Source organism: Staurois parvus, unplaced genomic scaffold (genome assembly GCF_062004578.1).
Source record: "Staurois parvus isolate SC_StPar_1 unplaced genomic scaffold, SC_StPar_1.0 ptg000389l, whole genome shotgun sequence".
In the NCBI taxonomy this organism is placed as follows: Eukaryota; Metazoa; Chordata; class Amphibia; order Anura; family Ranidae; genus Staurois; species Staurois parvus.
Window position 1 is genome coordinate 5,535,860 of NW_028318185.1, and position 7,154 is coordinate 5,543,013.

The window sequence follows — 7,154 nt, forward strand, 5'->3', positions numbered from 1 at the left end:
CTGATTATTTAAGAAGGTGAGCGTAACGAATTTATTCATTTTTTGTCAATATCAACAATAGTATAGTATAATATAATTGATTCCAATGACACCAGGGCACTTTCTACTCCTACTGGCCACAGTCCAAACCTCCTAAAGTCTGAAGGACAGTAAATGGACCCTTAGTTTAGAAAGACTGAAGGCTTCTGGTCTAAGACGAAGACCCTTTCATAGGTGACACTAGTATTTCCTGGTTTCCATTGTAGTTCTTGACGATGTTCACTAGCATCTCACACAGCTCAGTCCCTGCTGCAGTCTCTCAGAGAGAATGGAGACTTGGGTAATGCTTCCATCTGCCTGCAGCAACGTGACTGGAGTTCATTGATTGCTTTTTAAGGCTAAGGAATCCTTTCACCTGGATGGTGTTTGTTCCGATCAGCAGGTTTCATGAACAAACCTGAACTGAAGCTGAATGCTATGGACTTCACTTTTGTGACATCCAGGTCTGTTCAGTTTTTCCCTCGGAGACCTTAACAGGTCCATGATCAGGTGCATGTAAATTGATGCATTTTTGTTTATATCCTTTTACCTGTCATCCATTAAGTCAGTGTTTCTCAACTCCAGTCCTCATGGACCCCCAACAGGTCATGTTTTGAGGATTTCCATTATTTTGCACAGGTGATTTGATCAGTTTCACTGCCTTAGTAATTACCACAGCTGTTTCATCTGAGGGAAATCCTGAAAACATGACCTGTTGGGGGTCCATGAGGACTGGAGTTGAGAAACACTGCATTAAGTTTAGGTCTGGAGAAACTGAAAATGAGTAAGACCTACCTTCTAATTTTCAGACTCAGCAGACTTGGAGATAATCAGATGTAAAGGAACGCCCCTAAAATTTAATTAAACCAACAACATAAAAAATTATCAATAAATGCTCTATTACATGCTATTCATACTCATTCAATATGGGATTAGTTTTCTGTACTTTAAAAAAAAAAAAAAAAGTAGGTTCTGCTGTTCTTTATCTTCCCCTTCTGTCCATGTCCCCACTACTTTTGGGGATCTTGCAGAGCAGTGTTGGCAGCTAGTGCACATGCCCAGTTTACAGCCAGTTTTTGACCTTTTCATACCCATCACACCTAAGCAGGCCATGTGACTATAAGATCAAACATGTGGGCATATATACAATAGTAAATGACAGCCCAATCTCTCCCTACTCCTCCATACCCACTAACCAACTGAACAAAAGTGGGGGGTATATTACATCTTAATTGAAGGAGGCTTCACCTCCTTGTTTTTCTATGACAGACTGGAGGGGCATGGCACAGCCTGTGACTGGCAGAATGCCGACCACACCATGTTATTGCCAAAAAATAATAAAGATTTGATTTAAAATATACAGTTGTGTTCAAAATAATAGCAGTGTGTTGAAAAAAGTGAATAAAGCTCACAATCCTTCTAATAGCTTTTATTTTCATACACACACAAATGCATTGGGAACACGACACATTCTATTCCAAATCATAACATGAAGAAAAATATATTAAATTTGTGTTGTTCCTCTAAATAAATTGAAGAAAAGTGAACATTAGACTGTTCAAAAAAAATCGCAGTGTTTGTATTCTTCTTTACAAACTCAAACATTCACTATATAAACTGAGAAATGTTTGAAGATTTTGCTTTCCTTTGAATGACTTCATGAATATTTGGTTGTAGTCGCACTGTTTCTGAGAACTGCTGTACATCTGTGTTGCATGGAGTCACCCAACTTCTGGCCCCTGTGATCAGGTATTCCAGCCCAGGATGATTGGACTACATTCCACAGTTCTTCTCTATTTCTTGGTTTTGCCTCAGAAACGGCATTTTTGATGTCACCCCACAAGTTTTCTATTGGATTAAGATCCGGGGATTGGGCTGGCCACTTCATAACATCAATCTTGTTGGTCTGGAACCAAGATGTTGCACCTTTACTGGTGTGTTTTGGGGTCGTTGTCTTGTTGGAACACCCATTTCAAGGGCATTTCCTCTTCAGCATAGGGCAGCATGACCTCTTCAAGTATTCTGATGTATTCAAACTGATCCATGATCCCTGGTATGCGATAAATAGGCCCAACACTGTAGTATGAGAAACATCCCCATATCATGATGCTTGCACCACCATGCTTCACTGTCTTCACAGTGTACTGTGGCTTGAATTCAGTGTTTGGGGGTCGTCTGACAAACTGTCTCCGGCCACTTGACCCAAAAAGAACAATCTTACTTTCATCAGTCCACAAAATGTTGCGCCATTTCTCTTTAGGCCAGTCAACGTGTTCTTTGGCAAATTGTAACCTCTTCAGCACATGTCTTTTTTCCAACAGTGGGACTTTGCGGGGGCTTCTTGCAGATAGCTTGGCTTCACATAGGCGTCTTCTAATTGTAACAGGACTCACAGGGAACGTCACACCTTCTTTCATCTTCCTGGAGCTGATTGCTGGCTGAGTCCTTGCCATTTTGGCTATTCTTCTATCCATTCGAATGGTAGTTTTTCGCTTTCTTCCACGTCTTTCAGGTTTTGGTTGCCATTTTAAAGCATTTGCGATCATTTTAGCTGAGCAGCCGATCATTTTCTGCACTTCTTTATATGTTTTCCCCTCTCCAATCAACTTTTTAATCAAGGTACGCCGTTCTTCTGAACAATGTCTGGAATGACCCATTTTCCTCAGAATTTCAGAGAGAAATGCACTGTAACCAGCATGTCCAACATTTGCTGCCTTCCTTCCTTAAATAAGGGCAATAATTGCCACCTGTTTTTCAAAGAATGAATGACCTCACTAATAGAACTCCACACTGCTATTATTTTGAACATGCCCCTTTCAATTAGTGATTCAATGACACAGAATCAGCAGCATGCATGTCATGACTGTTGGGTCTGTTGGATTTCTATTACTCTACTACACCTGCTAGGAAATTATTTGCCATGTAGAAATATCATTTCTACCAAAAACAGTGATTGATCCAGTTAGTGATGTCTGACTGCTATTATTTTGAACACAACTGTATATATTTGTATGACGATTTAGAACAGTTGATTGATACTTATTATTTTTACTCTGTATACCAAAGGCTGTTTTTTTTTTTTAGATCAGTCAGGGAAAAGATACTTAGATTTCTGTTTATTAGAAGGGACAATGTAAATTAAACATTGTGTTTTTAGAATCATTTTAAAACTGGTGAAAAGTCCACTTTACAATGTGGTGAATACATATCAATTATTACCCTGCATGTTTATATGACTTTAAAACTGGATTTCAGACATTTACATCAGCCCACCATGAATAGTTGTAACTAGTTCACCCATTTGGCTTCCCTTGTTCCTGGAGTCAGTCTAACATGTAGTATATTACAAGGCAGCAGTTTTGCAACTTTCCTTTTGACTTAAAGACAATACAGGATTAACTTAATGTATTCTACTTTCATTAGTTTTCTGGCTTAAATTTTTTTTCTCTTTTATTATACATTTTTTCTCCATTAACAAGTCTCTGTTGCGTGAACTCTTAAATGTGTATTTCACTAGAACGAAAACACTTTGCTGTGAAAAATGTCTAAAGGACACTGGGTTACCGAATGATGCCTTGCTAAATGGAGGACCATTTTATTTGTCCTTGATAAAAGTTGGAACTATTCATCCTCCTAAATATAGCATCTGTCCAATAAAACAGTAAGTTCCTAGGGCTCCGACTTGCCGTACTGACACATTGCTGAAAAAATAAATAATGACATAAGGTACAATCTTTATAACACGGACTCATAAAAAAGTAAGAATATGGTAGTATCATCAGCAATTTCTTTTCGGACAGAAGATAATTACATCTTTTTAGTTTTTTTTTTTTTATACACGTTTGCTAATTACATTTCTTTTTTTCTATTTAATCTTGCTGAAATTTGTAATGGTTAGTTAGCGGGGCGGCAATTTGCTGGTACAGTCTGGAGGAATTGCAAAGGCTGAGATCTAATGAGAGGCAGTCAAGCCATAAATTGCTGTAGGTGAGCTCGACATTGATATATGAGACTTCGGGGCTTAAAGGGATATTGTTCTTTTATCAACGTAAGAGACTCCACAACAATAAGGCCTTGTACATACGTGCTTCAGATTGTAGAAGGGTAGTGTATACAGAAAGCATCAAGGAGGAATTTGCAAAGCTTTCAGTAAGCTTCAAGCAGCTTTCTTGATGCCTGTAAAGCATGATTCATCTCAATTTTGAGAGTAATGCCCATCCCTGGTTCCTACATTCGGTGTCCATACCCTCGCCATACTCCTTCAGCTCTTTAAACACCCATGTATTATACCAGCTTCTCTGGTACCTCCCTCCTTTGTGCCCACTATTTTCTCTTATAGCTTTCATTTTCGTGTTGTCACCAGTGTTTCTCAACAAGGGTTGAGGGTGCTAGGGGTTCTTTGAGCAATTTCTGCCTCTTAGATAAGTTCCCACTGACACCATTGATCATTTTTGCTAACTGTAAGGGGGTAATTCTTCCCAATAACCACAAGTGTAAGGAGCATTTTTCCCACTGATCATCACACTAATGTATCGTAAGTTGCAGATACAGTGGGGCAAAAAAGTATTTAGTCAACCACCAATTGTGCAAGTTCTCCCACTTAAAAAGATGAGAGAGGCCTGTAATTGGCATCATAGGTAGACCTCAACTATGAGAGACAAAATGAGAAAACAAATCCAGACAATCACATTGGCTGATTTGGAAAGAATTTATTTGCAAATTATGGTGGAAAATAAGTATTTGGTCACCTACAAACAAGCAAGATTTCTGGCTCTCACAGACCTGTACCTTCTTTTTTACGAGGCTCCTATGTCCTGCACTCATTACCTGTATCAATGGCACCTGTTTGAACTTGTTATCAGTATAAAAGACACCTGTCCACAACCTCAGTCACACTCCAAACTCCACTATGGTGAAGACCAAAGAGCTGTTGAAGGACACCAGAAACAAAATTGTAGACCTGCACCAGGCTGGGAAGACTGAATCTGCAATAGGTAAGAAGCTTGGTGTGAACAAATCAACTGTGGGAGCAATAATTAGAAAATGGAAGACATACAAGACCACGATAATCTCCCTCGATCTGGGGTTCCACGCAAGATCTCACCCCGTGCGGTCAAAATGATCACAAGAACAGTGAGCAAAAATCCCAGGACCACACGGGGGACCTAGTGAATGACCTGCACAGAGCTGGGACCAACATAACAAAGGCTACCATCAGTAACACACTACGCCGCCAGGGACTCAGATCCTGCAGTGCCAGACGTGTCCCCCCTGCTTAAGCCAGTACATGTCCAGGCCCGTCTGAAGTTTGCTAGAGAGCATTTGGATGATCCAGAAGAGGATTGGGAGAATGTCATATGGTTAGATGAAACCAAAATAGAACTGTTTGGTAGAAACACAACTCGTCATGTTTGGAGGAGAGAGAATGCTGAGTTGCATCCAAAGAACACCATACCAACTGTGAAGCATGGGGGTGGCAACATCATACTTGGGGGCTGTTTCTCTGCAAAGGGACCAGGACGACTGATCCATGAACAGGACAGAATGAATGGGGTCATGTATCGTGAGATTTTGAGTGCAAACCTCCTTCCATCAGCAAGGGCATTGAAGAGGAAACGTGGCTGGGTCTTCCAACATGACAATGATCCCAAACATACCGCCCGGGCAACGAAGGAGTGGCTTTGTAAGAAGCATTTCAAGGTCCTGGAGTGGCCTAGCCAGTCTCCAGATCTCAACCCCATAGAAAACCTTTGGAGGGAGTTGAAAATCCGTGTTGCCCAGCGACAGCCCCAAAACATCATTGCTCTAGAGGAGATCTGCATGGAGGAATGGGCCAACATACCAGCAACAGTGTGTGCCAACCTTGTGAAGACTTACAGGAAACGTTTGTTATATATCCTTTGTTGGCAATGACCAAATACTTATTTTCCACCATAATTTGCAAATAAATTCTTTCCAAATCAGCCAATGTGATTGGATTTTTTTTCTCATTTTGTCTCTCATAGTTGAGGTCTACCTATGATGCCAATTACAGGCCTCTCTCATCTTTTTAAGTGGGAGAACTTGCACAATTGGTGGCTGACTAAATACTTTTTTGCCCCACTGTATAGTAACACAGAGTAGGGGTTCCCTGAGACTGGAAAATTATTTCAAGGGTTCCTCTGTGTTGAAAGAGTTGAGAAAGGCTTGACTACACTATATCCTGTTGCATCTATCTATATCCCCCCCCCCACCCACACATCAAATGCACAGTCAACCCTAATGGTTAGCACTTCCGCCTGGCAGTACTACTGTCCCTGGTTCGAATCCCAACCCCAGCACCACCTGCCTGGAGTTTGCATGTACTCTCTGTGCCTGCGTGGGTTTCCTCCGGGTAGTCTGGTTTCCTCCCACACTCCAAAGACATGCTGGTAGGTTAATTGGCTCCTGTCTAAATTGTCCCTATTATGTGTATATATGAATGTGAGTTAGGGACTTTAGATTGTACGCTCCTTGAGGGTTAGGGACTGATGTGAATGTACAATACATGTATGTAAAGCACTGCGTACATTGATGGTGCTATATAAGTACCTGAAATAAATAAACCCAATCCTTCTCCTATTGCCCATCCCTCTTCCACTGTCCGCATTATATTCTCTGGCAGTGGTGAGTGAATCTGCCAAGATTCAATTTGGAAAATCGGTGAATCCCACAAAAGGTTCTGAGCATAAAAAAAACATTCGGGCAAATTACATTGAAGTCAATGGGGGAGTTGAGTAAATTTGTCTATTTGAAGGGCTACTAGGCAAGCTATTGTAGAATAACAAAAGCACAAAGGCATGGGAATTCAGGCACTAATGTACAAAGGGGTAAGGGTCTTTTTCATACAGGGTCAAGGGCCACGTGAAAAATACACATTCTTCATATTAAAGCGTTGTGGGATTCCAAAAAAACTTTACTTGGTGTTATGGAACAGCACATTTCTCAGGAACAGCCTCAGTGTCCACATACCCTGGCACTGCAGTAGAGTTAATATTTTTCCTTTTAGAATTAGTTTTGCATAAAAAAAAGCAGGAGCATCCCAATCCACCAATATCTGAATCAATTCAAAGTTTTTTTCAGTGTTTGTCTGTTTTCATCAAGCCTGCTACCCCATA